This window comes from Myotis yumanensis, unplaced genomic scaffold (assembly GCF_028538775.1).
Source record: "Myotis yumanensis isolate MYYU_CA2020_CCGP unplaced genomic scaffold, mMyoYum1.0.hap1 SCAF_10, whole genome shotgun sequence".
Classification (NCBI taxonomy): Eukaryota; Metazoa; Chordata; class Mammalia; order Chiroptera; family Vespertilionidae; genus Myotis; species Myotis yumanensis.
In genome coordinates, this window is record NW_027223761.1 from 61,473,060 (window position 1) to 61,488,381 (window position 15,322).

A 15,322-nucleotide genomic window follows, 5' to 3' on the forward strand; every position below is an offset into this window, starting at 1 on the left:
TCAGCTGCCCCATCTGTAAACAGAGGATAATAATATATCTCAGAGAATTGTGAACGGACTTTAGAGGGAGAAAACAAATGTAATGCGAGACTAATTCCTGCATGACAGCAGGGCTGCATCTGGGAATGGCTGAGGGCATTTCCCCAAACCTGAAAAGGGATTATTGCTTGGCTGCCAGACAGCTAAAAGGCATCTTAATCTATATGGCATTGCCTCCTACTGGCCAAACACCTGAACAGCCCTAGGTTAATTCCCCCATTCTGGCAATGGACTCTGTACTGAAACCCTGACCCTTTGAAGTGTATATCTCTGCCTGGCCTCAGGACAAACTGTGTTAATAAAAAGCATGGGGTCCTGGGACAAGGAGACCTGAGAATTTAGATCTTGGATCTTAGCTCCTTTAGCTAAGCTCCTCTGACCCCCAAATGTCTTTCAAAATTATATTTCGTCTCTGGACTCTTATTTAAAATTTACGCACAGCCTTCTCCAGATTCCTGAACCCTCCTTGAGTTTGGGACAAGAACCCCAGCACTGTAAGGTGCTTAATTTAGCAGGGTGAAAGTAGAGGATTTAGAACCAGACAGACTGAATGGGAGTCCACATTCTCTTTGAGGCCTGAATCTGGTTTTGCTTTTGAGACCAGTAAAGAAGGAGAAAAGATAGTCACAAAAAGGAAAATCCAATGGGACCAATATGCAAATAGGAAGAAGTTCAGCTTCTCTAGGAAAAAGAAATAGCAACCAAAACCAACTTTATTCATCCTGGAAAATGCATAAGAGTTAAAACAGAAAACACACAGTAATACCAGTGATCAGGAAGATGTGGTAAAACACAATTTTATATATTGTTGATGGGTTAGCCAGAATCTCATCTCATACCAATATTATTCTATCACCCTCTCTCTGCATATCTATCTATCTATCTTCTATCTATCTATCTATCTATCTATCTATCTCTGTTGGAAAGAAGTGCTGTCCAAGAAGAGGCTTGGTAATAGAATCCAGACTAACTTTGAGTAGCAAGCTTAACATGACAGGCAAGACGTTCTTGACCTTTTTCCCGATCACCACTCCATCCATCCCCTTATCACTGACCTTTCTGACCCATGATCTACTCACACAGAGAAATCTGCAGATCCCTCTGGCCAATGGGTCTCTTCTCAGGAATTTCCCTGAGCTGCTGCTCATTCCTGTTTTCCTCCCACCCCATTCCAAGGCTCACCCCTTTTAACATTTTAGGTCTCAGCAAGGAAACCCCCTCCTGCAGGAAGGCCTCTCAGACCAGCCAGAGGTGGTGGAGGGGCCCCTCCTCTGTGCCCCCTCAGACTCTGCAGTATAACATCCTGCTCACTTTTCTGACTTCCCCTCCAGACTGTGACCTTAGAGACATGGACTAAGCAATTAAATGATTATTTAAAATTATAATACTCCCTGAGAGTCCACCACAGGGCAAGAATGGGTCCTCTTCATATCTGTATCTCCAGGGCTTAGCACAGTGCCTGGCATAAAGGAGGGCTCAGTATATAGGTTCATAAATGAGGGGTTGCATGAATGAATGAATGGCTCTCATTTACCACCTGGCATGGGCATCTCTAAATTCTCCATTAACAAGGCACTCCCAGGGTTATGGAAGGCCTATGGAAACCCATCCCTTTTAGAAGTTATCAGCAATACCTGGAAATTAAGCAAAGGGGTGTGAAGATCACGTGGCTGAGGATTCAGATACCGAAGGCCAAATCCAGAGCCCTGCCCATCATGTTCTGGCCAGCAGCCTCGGCAGACAGGTAATAAAGGTCAAGGAAAGGGCCTTTTTCCCTCCAGGAAAGGGGAATCATTACCCATGGCAGAGATGGCAAACCCATGGCAGGCATGACTCTCTCCCTTTCCTTGCCTGGTGCAGACATGGCTAATCAATCCATGCACTCTTTCCCAAGAAGGCCAATCACAGCTACAGAATCCTTCCCAACATGGTCCTCCTGGCAGCAGCTGCACCAACTGGAGTTGCAACCCGCTCGCCATTCCTGACCAGCCTCCGGGTTGGGGGTTTGGCTGTGCAGTCAGAACTCTAGGGGTGACGCTGGCCGGAGGTTCTTCTGTACAAACACTCAGGCCATGAGCCTCCCCCCAACACACACACTCAGCCACCAAGAGGAGCTTTTGAAGCCACTTCTCCCCTTTAGTGGTTGCCTCTATGTGAGTTGTAACTGGGTGCCCATATGGGGTCTATGAAATGTTGGTCTTGCTGCATTTAGAAGAGGGCTTGGCTCACAGAAGGCACTGACTCACTCAACACTTGTTTGGGGGGCATTTACCTGATGCTGGGCTCTTCCAGACACTGGGTCCAGAATGGGGAATAACCCAGATGTAGTTGCCTGTCCTCATGGAGTTCAGCCAAAAATAGGAGACAGACAACAGTCAGTAAATGTTAAAATAACAAATACATGAATAATTACAGGTGGTGATAACAGTTGTGAAGAGAATAAACAAGGTGATATTGAAGAGAAAGTGGGTTGCTAATTTATAATTAGCAAGGGGAAGACCTGAATATGACAAAGAACCAGACATGGAAGATGAGGGATAGAACCAGGGGTAGGATGTGCACAGGCCCTGGGGTGGAAAAGAGCCTGCGGGTCTGAGAAGCAGGAAGGAGAGCAGAGAGAGATTACTGGGAGGCACGTGCTCTCACAGAGCACAGGGAGGAGCAGGGATTGTCTGGGGGATTACCCCAGCCTGTACCCCCTGCTCTGAACTCAGGTGTTCAATATCAGCTGCTCCAGGTCCTGGACCTTCAGGCTTGGACCCACAACAGGGGGGAAGCTCTTGCCCACCTTCATGAAGAGCCATGATCTTATTTCCGAGCAGGAAGCCAGCCAAATCCATGCAGGACACAGTCTCCACCGCCGCTGCAGGGACACAATGGTCAGCAGGCCCTGTCCTGCCCATGCTCCCCAGCACCCCACTCAGTTAGAGTTTCACTCACACAGGCATCTGGGAGTCCCAGGGGTGCCCAGAATCACACATTTGTGACAGCATCATAGGAATAACGAAGGGAAGCACCCTGGCATGGGCATCTCTAAATTTTCCTCAAGAGCCTCTTCTCTATTGTCTTGAGGCCTCTGAATACAGGGATTGGACAACAGCCTCATCCCACCCATCTTTGGGGAAAACTGCAGGGCAGGGCTAGGAATGGGCTGTTGTATCAATGGGCACCCAGTTTGCTTCCAGGTGGCAGAGGTCAGGGCTAGAGTTCTACTGCCAGTGTAGGAGGACCAAACACGGTCCCGACTGGGAAGAAGGTGGTCACAGGCTGCTTCTGGAGGAGGCTGAGTTTTAGGACAGGATTTGCCTGTTAGACCTGAGGGGAGTGGAAGCCAAAAGGGAGGAAAAGGACCCCGTTGATGGGCGATGGTTTTCTGTCCAACCAAGTCCTGGACAGTCGATGAGGGGGCCCTGATGGCAAGGCTCTTCTCACTGTGCCCACCACAGTGGTGGAGCGGCTGGGGGTGGATCCAGGACAAACACCCCACTAAAGGCAGCCCTTCCTGGCAGTGGTGCTGGGTCCTTGAATGGAAATAAGAGAGCTCTGCTTGGGTGCAGCCTCGAAGGTGAGACATGGGGGAGGGGGCAATAGTGCTTCCAAGCATGTGGGCGTTCTTAGTGCAGGGCCTCTGCTCACCTTTGGGGTATTCTGGTGTGGGGGCTGCAGGCATGCAGACTTCGGCTTCTCTCATGGTGGCTGGTGCAGGGAAACCCACTTGTTTCCACGGTAGTGCTGAGGTCTCCAACTGTGCAGCAAACATCTGGGGAAGGGGCTCAGCTCCAAAGCCCACAGTTGCTGCTGAAACCCCAAACTGCAGGGCCAGAGCCAGTGTTGTCTGACCTTGAGCAGTGATGCCGTCCGAGGGCTCAGTACTGGTCACAGCACTGTGTTTCTCAGCAGCTGCAAGGCACCCTGCACAGCAGAGCTGTTTGTCTCTTAGGCAGGAAGTAGCCTGTGGTGAGTGAGCCATAAAGACCAGCTTCAACCTGTTTCAGCCCAGATGGCAGGGAGCTCACCCCCAAAGGATCTCACCCCTCATTATAATCCAACCTCTGTGCTCCATGACACACCCAGCGGCTCCAGGACCATTGGCAGTCAGCATGACAACGACCAAAGGGATCCATGAATGCAAAGAAAAAATGTGGATCCCTGATTCGGGGGGGAAACTGCCACCCCCTCCCCAGAAAGACCAGGAAGTGTCCTCTTTCTAATTTGCCTGGACCACGGCTTCATTTCTAGCCTCCTCTTGAATATACAACAGGATTTCAGAGTTCCAACCCCCTCTTCTCCATTCACTGGCCAGTGAACAAAGCCTGTGCCATGACCCTCTCAGGTTTCAGGATTGTCTCCAACACCTCTCAGCCCAAAGGCCCTGCTGTGGGGCTCAAACAAAGGGCTTAGTGCTTCAGTAAGAACTCCCTTGATGGCCCAACCATTTTGTGGCCAAGCCACAGCTGGCCCCAAACAGCAAGGCTGTTCCTTGCTGTGCCCACAGCAGAGGGGGGTGCTGCTGGGGTGGGGGCCGACGGACGCCCCACTAGAGGCCGCCCAGCTGGAACTGGTGCTGGGCCCTGGGCTGAAGGAAAGATGGCCCTGCGTGGGTGTATCTCTGAGGACAGGACTTCCTGGGTTTCTTAGTGCTGGGGCCCTCGGTGTGGGTCATCATGGCAGCATCCTGGCGAGAGCGCTTTCGGGTGTTCCTGCCCAAAGCCCCCCCAGAGCTGATAGTGGCTGGGCCAGAGGGGGTGCTGGGGCCCTTGGTGCTGGTCACTATGGCAGCATCCCTGTGAGAGCGCTTTCGCTTTCGGGTGTTCCTGTCCAAACTCCCCCCAGAGCTGACAGTGGCTGAGCCAGAGGGGCCTACACCTGGGGTGGAAGCAAAGGCTGGCCTGGTGCTGGCATGGGGACTCAAGGTGGAAGTTGTGGATACTGAGGCCCCAAAAGGGGTCTGGGTGCTGCTCCCCAAAGCTGGCTGGACTGGAGCAGAGGTTGGGGCCTGGGCTGGGGCTGGAGCTGCCTGATTTCCACCATTAGAGCCAGGGGGCGCCCTGGACACCTGAGCACAGATAGGTGGGGTGGTGTCCATGGGGGTGGCCTCTGTGTCAGGGGCAGGCTGGGGAGCCAAGCCTGTGGATGTGCTGGTTGAGGGCCAGGCACTGCCTGCAGAAGGCACTGGCAGGCTGGGGGAGGGAGGGGGACTGGCAATGGTGACAGGCACAGTGCTGGCAGCAGGGAGGAGGGAGGGACACCCAGGCTCTGGAGCACAGCAGCCTGAGATGGCCTCAGTCTCACCCCACAGAGCAGCGTGGATGCTCTGGAGCGCGGCTTTCTTCTCCGCTTCCAGGTGCTTGGCTGTGACCCGGAAGCTCAGGAGAGGAGGTGATGGCAGCCTCAGAGGCTCCCCCCGCCTGTGTGGCAGCAGAGCCACCTTGCGTAGGGGCGGCCTGGAACTGTCACGGGCCGGTGAGCGTTTCCTCAGAGATCCTTTCTGTCCGCTGGTGCCATCTTGGTCCTTTCCCTGCTGCCTCTCCCGCTGGGCAAGCAGGGGAGCTGAGGAGGGAGCCTGCTGGCCCTGCTGGCTCCCTGCCTTTAAGGACCCCGGGAGCCGCCTGGCGGGGCAAGTGGGGTTGTGGAAAGCGGAACTGCGCTGTCTGCATGCGCAGGTGGACACCCTCCTGCTCTGCACCGGAGGGAAACCTCGGGTGGAGCTGTAGGAGCTGGTGATGGCATTTCTAGTGGTGCAGGAGCTCATCGCGAAGGCCTGGGGTTTCCTGCGGCTGGCGGCTGCTGGCACCTGAGAGAAGACGATTGTCCGCAGAGCCCCAGGCCTGGGTACCAGGGAGGGGACGCCCCGCCGAGCCCCCACGGGCCTAAAGGCAGACCTCGCCTCCCCAAAGCCATCAGGGCCCCAGAGCCAGGGAGGCATATGCACAGCTGGCCTGGGCACAGCTAAGGGCACTGGGAGGGCAGGCCCAGGCGCCCTGGGCAGGGGGCGGCCCCAGAGCCTGGCTAGAAAACCGCCCATTGGGCGCTTGGGACAGTTCTGGCCTCTAACACAGAGTCAGTGAGCAGCTTCAGCAGCTAAAACTGTCTAAAGCCAAGAGCTAACAGTTAAGCCTGTTGCTGGGGAACACTTGGAACATGTGACAGGGGCTCGAGGAAGGAGCGCGCACTACAATTCTGGGGGGAGGAGCACGCGCACGGGACAGGGAGGACCCAGGGCCAGCAAAGGTGCAGGTCCTCCAGGTCTCTCCTGTGGTTCTGATCGGCTACGGGTGGGGGTGTGGGCCTGATGGCCATGAGCACAGTGACAGGCAGAGGCCCCTGCTTCCCTGGCGGCCCTGCAGGCCCAGGGGAAGCGACTGTGCAGCGCTAAAGAGGGGAAGGGATCTGTCAAGGGGAGCAGGACCCAGCTGTCCACACACAGGTGGCAGTTTTCCAGGATCAGCCTTAGGCTGCTCTCTACAGCGCAGGTGCGAAAGGAAGCGCTTTGGTTTCTGAAATCTTTGCTAGCGCTGGGCAGCTGTCAGGAGAGCAGCGCATGCGCAGAGCCAAGCTCTGCTTTCCCAAAACACTTTGCGTTCCTGGGCAGGTGTCCACCAGAGCATGGGCAAACAAAGCATATTTTTCTGAGTGGCTGACTATTATGGATCAATTTTCCAAAGTAGTTATATGTACAGCTGACCCTTGAAGAACATCCGGGCGGGGTCAAAAATACAAGTATAACTTTGATTCCCCCCAAAGCTTTACTAGGAGTAGCCTATTGTTGACCAGAGGCCTTACTGATAACATAAACAGATGGCTACATTATTTTGTGCATTATATACTGTGTTCTTAAAATAAGGTAAGCTAGAGGAGATAAGTGTTAGTGAGAAAATCATAAAATAAATACACTTGCAATACTGTACATATTTATTGAAAAAATCCATGTATAACTGGACCTACACACTTCAAACCCATGTTGTTCAAAGAGTAACTACACATCAGCTACTGAGGAAAAGTCTCCAGATTACATCTCAAAAGATTATTCGTGGTCTTTGTGCCCTTTTGCCATAACCCATCAATGACAGGCCATATAGGATTATGTCATTTGAAATATTGTTTTTCTCTGTGTGGTTATGTCACCAACTTCATTCACTGTTAGTTTCAAATATTTCTGTTTATTTTTTTATTTCTTTTTAAATAAATTGCTTTTAAGTATGTAAAAAAAAATTCCCTGGTTCCAGAGTCAAAACTAGCAAAAAAGTTACATTCAGGGAAAAGTAGCATCTTTCTCTGTCCCGCCTCTGTATATATTAATATTTCTTCTTTTAACACAAAACAGGACATTATATGCACACTTTCTCCACTTTCTAATCTCCCGTTTTAACAAAGAGAAAGTAGGCCTTAGGCAGAATGCCACAGTTAGATAGAATGGAATTAATTATGTTTCCATATTCTATTTATTTGTATAGTTTTGTCTTATTCATGACAAGTCATATTGATTTTCCACTGATGGCAGGGATATAAAATAACTTCTGAAGTAATTTATATAAGTGAGTTTATAAGTGATTCAAATTTTAAAGACAAATATTTAATAAATAATAGCAGAATAGTACACAGAACTGAAGTGCAAAATACCATCAGGTTTTGAAAATTTAGTACAAATAAAAAATATAAAATATCTCATTAATAATTTTTATATTGATATATGCTGAAATGGTAATATATTTGGATATATTGGGTTAAATACTCTACATTATTAAAATTGATGTCTCATTGATGAAATGATCTCACATGAGTAGATGCAAAAACTGGTGAAAAGCCTAATAAAGTCTGTAATCTAGTTAGTCCTGGTTTCATAATGCACTGGTCCTACTCTTCCACTGGGGAAGGTCAGGTTATGGAGACACAGGACCTCTCTATTGTTTTTGCAACTTCTTGTGAACTTATAATTATTTCAAAATAATTAGTATAAACATAGTAAGGGTGTCTGTGTCCATTCCCTTTTATAAATTTAACTACTAAAACATTTAACATTTCAATGTGGTAGTAGCCGAACATTACTAACTACAGTGTAATATATATTAATGGAACAGAATAGAGAATCCAGAAATAGACCCTCCCTCACAGCCCCCAGTGATTTTTGACAAGGATGCACAAGCGATTCACTGGCAGAAGGAGAATCTTTTCAACAAATGGTGCGGGAGCAACTGGACATCCATAGGCAAAAAGTGAACCTCGAACCTGGACCTAAATAACTCATCGTATACAAAAATGAACTCAAATGGATCACAGAATCGAATGGAGAAAGTAAAACTATAAACATTTTAGGAAAAAATATAGGAGAAAATCTTCAGGATCTAGGGCAAAAAATTCTTAGATTTGATGCCAAAACACAATCCCTAGATGAAAAGATGAGAAATTGAATCTTATCAAATTATCTAAATTTGTTCTGCAAAAGGCCCTGTTTAGAAGATTAAAAGACTAGGTACAGTCTGGAGAAAAGATTTGCAAAACACAAATTCTACAAAGAATTAATATGTAGAATGTATAAAGAACTCTCAAACTCAACAATAAAAAAACTGTATTAGAAAATAGAGACAACAGCTGACATTTTACTGAAGATACACAGATTACAAGTAAATGTGCAAAGATGTTCAATGTCACTAGCTTTTGGGAAATTCACATTAAAACCACAATGAAATGTCATTTACACATGAGTCTGAGTTGATAAGCATAGTGACAACACCAAACCCTGGTGAGGATGCAGGTGTGGGTCACAGTACATTGTGGTGGAAATATCAAATGGTACAGTGACTGCAATAGTTTGGCAGTTTCTTATAAAGCTAAGCACTCATAAGTTTCTTATAAAACTAACCAGAGGACCCAGCAAGTACACTCTAGAGCATTTATCCCAAAGAAATGACAATTTATGCACGCATAAAAACCTGTATAGGAATGTTCATTGCACCTTTATTTGTAAGAGCCAAAAAACCTGGAAACAAACCCCTATCCATCAACAGGAGGAGACATAAGCACACTGTGGGGCACCCATACCATGGAACACTACTTATCCATAAAAAGAATCCACTGCTAATGCCCACTACAATTTGGGTGGGTTGCCAGAGAATTATGCTGCGTGAAAAGAGTCATTCCCTGAAGGTTATATACTGTCTGATTCCATAGATACAACGTTCTTGAAATGACAAAATGATAGAAATGGGGAATACATTGGTGGTTTCTAGGAGTTGAGTACAGGGATGAGTGGGAAGCACGAGGACCCTCATAGCACCATATGTTCACTATATTGACTGTGCTGGTGACACACAAACCTACATGTGTGATGAAACAGTCATGAACTAAATACACACACACACACACACACACACACACACACACTAGTTCAAAAAAGGCTTCAGTGTAGCCCAGGGATTTCCCTGTTTTGTTTTTCTTCTTTCCCATTATTTCGCAGTTTCATGATGGTTTTCCTATATAGTTTCTCCAAGATTGATATTGGGGTCAGCAGCCATTCCCTGATAATTCTCTATATTGGCAAAAACTGGAGGTGTGACATTAGACAAAACTGAAACAGGTATCTCCTGGGACCATCGCTGCACCAGGACAAACCAAGATTCAAAATCTCCATTACAGTGCCTAGGTACCTGGCCTCCCTTCCCTATCAACAGCCAAAGGTCTCTGTGCTATGCCTTGCCTTCTTGCAATTGCATCCATTAATGCTTTTCCCTATGCAAATACCTAATTAGCTCAATCATGAAGCCTAAGGATTCTCATCAGGTAACCAAAGTGCATTTTTATAGTAGTTCTTGGAAGGCTGTCAAGTTTCTTTATTTAATCCAAAGGAATAAGGCTTTGTAGGAAAGAAGTAGGAGGCTGTGGGAAGAAACATTTTAGACAAAGAAAATCTTTCAATTTTCAAATTTCATTGTATAGAGTCAAACATCCATATAATACTATAATTTCTATTAATGCTTATGGGCTAACAACAACAGTTATAAGTCAACTTTGCCCACGTCAAGTCTAATGAGATAAGATGCACTTTATGATTTAGTACATATGGGACCTTATGTAATACAGTCCTAGCATATTACCCCTTCAGCCCATCCTTGTACCTGCACTATTACTGTTCAGTTGGAACATTTCCAGATTCTTCCCACCTCAAGATATTGAAACAGCTTTTAATTTCACTGATAAGGCTCCCCCACATCTCATCCCCTGGCCTATTCCCACTGACTTATCAGCTCTCACCTTAAATATTACTTCCTTGGGAAAATTTCTTACCCACCACGCTACAGACTAGAGCAGGACCCCATGTTATATAACCTCAAAGCACACTGTACTTTTGTTTTAGAACATTTACCATAGTTATGATTAACTAATGAAATATATTGGGAAGAGGGGAATCCTATAAAATAAAAGCTTAGGTGGCACCACGCCCTCGTGTGATGCCCTCGAGTGATGCCCTCGAGTGATGTTGTAAGAAGATGGCCACCACAAGATGGTTACAGTTACAGCGGAGGCAGGGCCTGGTGGCCACTCCACCCAGTGAGGCCCGGGGGTCATGTGGCTCTGCATGGCACGGAGGAGGCGATTCCCAGCAGAAGAGGCAGGTCATGGTACGGGATGGCAGTTGGGGGCAATCAGGCTAACAGCAGAGGGCAATTGTGGGTGATCGGGCTGGCTGGGGAGGGCAGTTGTGGGTGATTGGGCTGGCAGGGGAGTGGTTAGGAGGTGATCAGGCTGGCAGGGGAGCAGTTAGGGGGCGGTCAGGCAGGCAGAAGCGGTTAGGGGCAATCAGGCAGGCAGGCAAGCAGTTAGGAGCCAGTGGTCCCAGATTGGAGAGGGTGCAGGGCGGGCTGAGGGACACACTCCCCCTCCGTGCACGAATTTCGTGCGCCAGGCCTCTAGTATTAAAATAACACTGTACCTTTTCCTTGGGTCAGCATATGGAAGACTGGTGTGATTTGTAACTATAACTCTAGCATTGCCTGAGTGACCTAGGAAGCTACCTTCATTCCTTGGGGCTTGATTTCTTGATCTTTTCTGGGTTACCGACACTTTTGGGAATCTGATAAAAGCTATATTCCCAATGCCCGAGACAAACTGTAATAAGCAAAAATGTGCATACGTTTTAGGGGGAGGTTGAGGCTCAGAAGTCCAGTTGAGGTTACAGATCCCTGCAGTAAGAGATCTCTAGGGTCTCTTCAACGCTAACATTCTGTTAATCTATAAGCGACTGCGCTGCTGTCAGAATAACTCCTCGGAGACATCAAAATGTGGACGGATTTGTAACCAAATGAGAAAAGGATACAAAACAAAACACAACGAGCCTGTGAGCAATGCATTGCCCAGCCACAGTTCCCTGCCCCAGCCAAATGTGGGACACAGCATAGTCACAGGTGAGCTTCTGGCGGGAAGGGCCGGCGTGGGCGGAGAACCGGGGAGTTGGGGTAGGAGACCGCAGGCCCGGGCCAGGTCCCGGCACCCCTCCGCTCCGCCCTCCAGGACTCGCTCTTGGCCTTCCTCTGGGAGGCTGAGGAAATGTGGACCCAAGGGGCACCCCTGCCCCTGGCAGCGGGAGAGCTGAGAGCGCCGAGCCGGGAAGGAAAGCTCTGACCAGGCCCCGCCCATCTTCTCTCCCTCCCTCCTGCTACTCAAGTCGGCGCTGTCCCACGCTGACCAATCCAGTCCAGGCCCCGCCCCCAAGCCCTGACGTCGACGTACGTAAGCGGCGGCGCGTGCTCCGCTGGGTCCGACGGAGCTGGCGGGACCCAGCGGAGGAGCGAGCCGAGGGGCCAGCGCTCCAGTCCGCCGTGTGGAGACGCGGGGCCCAGCAGGTCGTGGCGGATGGCCCGAGGCACTTGCAGCCGATCCGGTCCGGGCATGGAGGGCACGCTGGGCAAGGGCAGGTTCGCCGTGGTGAAGCTGGGGCGGCACCGGATCACCGAGACGCAGGTGCGGCCCGGCTCAGCGGCGGCGTCTGAGGCGAGGGTTCAGGGGAGGAGCTGTTTTCCGAGAGGGACGGCTGCAGCGGGGCCTCGGGAGACCCCAGAGGCCGGGTCATCAGCGGAGGCGAGTGGGCCTGGGACTGAGGACCCAGGAGGTGCAGGCGGTCGGTGAGCGCCAAGGGGGTCGGGGTCGAGGCCGGGCCACTTGGGCCGAGTGTCGTCCCATTGGAAACCCCACCAGCGAGGGCCTTGCCTTCCCTGCGCCACCCCCGGTGGCCTCGCGGAACCTCGTCCAGAGGTGAGGGACGCCGCCAGCCGTGAGGAGGGGACGCCCGCGCTCGGACTCTGGAGACGGGCATCGCGCGTCCCCGTGACCTCGGCGCCCCCACGGCCCCGCGAGGAAGGGACCCCAGTGGTCGAGAATGCCCGGATGGCCGCTGTCATTTCTCCCTCCTGTTGCCCGACAGTGTCTCTGATTTGGTGGCAGGCTGGCTTTGATCTAGCGCTCCAGCCAGTGGTTCTCAACCTTCTGGCCCTTTATTTATTTATTTATTTATTTTATTTTTTTAATAATTAAATCTTTATTGTTCAGATTATTACAGTTGTTCCTCTTTCCCCCCCCCCCCCCATAACTCCCCTCCTCCCAGTTCCCGCCCCACCCTCCGCCCTCACTCCCCACCCACTGTGTTCATCCATAGGTGCATAATTTTTGTCCAGTCTCTTCCCACATCCCCCACACCCCTTTCCCCCCCGCCAAGAATAGTCAGTCCATTCCCTTTCTATGTCCCTGATTCTATTATAATCACCAGTTCATTCTGTACATCAGGTTATTTATTCACTTGATTCTTAGATTCACTTGTTGATAGATGTGTATTTGTTGTTCATAATTTGTATCTTTACCTTTTTCTTCTTCTTCCTCTTCTTAAAGGATACCTTTCAGCATTTCATATAATACTGGTTTGGTGGTGATGAACTCCTTTAGCTTTTCCTGATCTGTGAAGCTCTTTATCTGACCTTCAATTCTGAATGATAGCTTTGCTGGATAAAGTAGTCTTGGTTGTAGGTTCTTGGTATTCATCACTTTGAATATTTCTTGCCATTCCCTTCTGGCCTGCAAAGTTTCTGTTGAGAAATCAGCTGACAGTCGTATGGGTATTCCCTTGTAAGTAACTGAGTTTCTTTCTTTTGCTGCTTTTAAGATTCTCTCTTTGTCTTTTGCTCTTGGCATTTTAATTATGATGTGTCTTGGTGTGGTCCTCTTTGGATTCCTTTTGTTTGGGGTTCTCTGCGCTTCCTGGACTTGGAAGTCTATTCCTTTCACCAGGTAGGGGAAGTTTTCTGTCATTATTTCTTCAAATAGGTTTTCAATATCTTCCTCTCTCTCATCTTCTGGCACCCCTATAATTCTGATGTTGGTACGCTTGTAGCTGTCCCAGAGGCTCCTTACATTATCTTCGTATTTTCGGATTCTTTTTTCATTTTGCTTTTCCGGTTGGGTGTTTTTTGCTTCTTCGCATTTCAAATCTTTGACTTGATTCTTGCGCTCCTCTGGTCTGCTGTTGGGTGTCTGTATAATATTCTTTATTTCAGTCAGTGTATGCTTACTTTCTAGTTGGTCCTTTATCACACCATCGAGGGTCTCATTAGATTTCCTGTACATCTCACCAAGTTTATCGACAGACTCTAGAAGCCTCTTGAGAGACCTCCAAAGTGTGGTTTTGAATTCTATATCCAGTAGCCTGCTTTCCTCCGGTTCTGTCCTTTGTGGCCTGTTTCTTTGTCTCAGCATTTTTTTATGCTTCGCTGTGTCGATAGAGTGGCTTTCCGTGTTAAGTGTCCGAATTACCTCCTTCTGGCCCTTTAAATACAGTTCCTCATGTTGTGACCCAACCATAAAATTATTTTCGTTGCTACTTCATAACTGTAAGCTTGCTACTGTTATGAATCGTCATGTAAATAGCTGATATGCAGGATGGTCTTAGGCGACCCCTGTGAAAGGGTTGTTGGGCTGCCAAAGGGGTCGCGACCCACAGGTTGAGAACCCTGCTCCAGACTGTGCAATTGGTGACAGTGGTCACCTCTGCATTTGCACAGTTGGTGGCTGGGCCCTGCTTATCCCCGGCTGTCGCTCTACCACGTGTGCCTCCTGGCTGTGCACACGCATTCCCTGCCCTGCCGGAGACTCCGCTCTGCACTTGCAAAGCCTCTGCTGCTTCCTGGCGGTGGATTCAGCACCCCGCCCCCCCCCCCCCCCCCCCCCCATTGCACATTCTAATGCACCGCACACATTTCCTCACAAGTCTCTGTTCTTACCTAACCACCCCCTTCCTTCCAGGCTCCTACGGCCTCAGGTTCTCTATTTCAAGGCATGCAAATTAAATACTAGAAAAATGGTGGAAACAGAACTGTTCTATAGAATAAAACCTGGTGTTTTTGCCCATGGTATTGTTCTGGAATCGCATTCTTTTTTCAGTTTAGTTTTTTCCAGTTTCTAGCCTTTTAAGTGTTTCCTCATATTAGGGTGGATGTACTAGAGTTTGAATATGGAATAACATAGGACCTTTTTATTTTTCAGAATGGCAGTGTAAGGTAAAGGGCATTGGAAAACCTGAGTGATTTTTCTTAGAAGTTTGCTTAACTGTGTTTTTTGCTTTGTTGATGTTGTTGTTGTTTGTTTTTGTATGGAGTCCATTTCCAAAAAGAAAGGGGTATATGTCATTGCATCATCGTCACTTTTTGCCCTCCCTTATGGGTCCTGAAGTAACCCAAATATGACAATTTTTAGCATCAGGACCAAAGTCACAGATTTCTCTCTTAAAATTTCTGTTACGCCCTAGCTGGTTTGGCTCAGTGGATAGAGCCTCAGCCTGTGGACTGAGGGGTTGCGGGTTTGATTCCCATCTGGGACACATGCCCAGGTTGCGGGCTCCTTCCCCAGTAGGGGGCATGCAGGAGACGGCCAATCAATGATTCTCATCATTGATGTATCCCTCTCCTTCCCTCTCCCTTCCTCTCTTAAATCAATAAAAATATATTAAAAAAAAATTCTGTTAGCGATTTAGGTTAAATTTGTAATGATAAATAATGTGACTATAGTGAGATTGCTTAATTTACTCCTAGCTTTTTTTTCCGCTTTTTTAATCCTTTCTGGAGGAGTAAGGATATTTTTTTCCCGTTAATTTTTAGAGAGGGTGGAAGGGAGGAGGTAAGGGGAAGTTTAGTAATCTGATTTCCCTTGGGAACTTGAGTTCTTGTATGGGTTACAAGTAATTCAAATCAGGAAACAAGCTGAAATAGAAAGGTAAGAAGTAAACCTTACAGTAGAGTTAATAGTA

General features: G+C 48.6%; 1 protein-coding gene across 1 annotated transcript in view; it reads left to right on the plus strand.

Moving 5' to 3' along the window:
- Positions 1-11,840: 11,840 nt before the first annotated feature.
- Positions 11,841-15,322, plus strand: part of DCUN1D5 (defective in cullin neddylation 1 domain containing 5) — an 80,792-nt gene continuing 77,310 nt past the window's right edge. The window contains exon 1 of the mRNA XM_070425883.1: positions 11,841-11,994. The gene's annotated coding sequence lies outside the window, so the exon portion shown is untranslated. The remainder of the gene's footprint in view (positions 11,995-15,322) is intronic.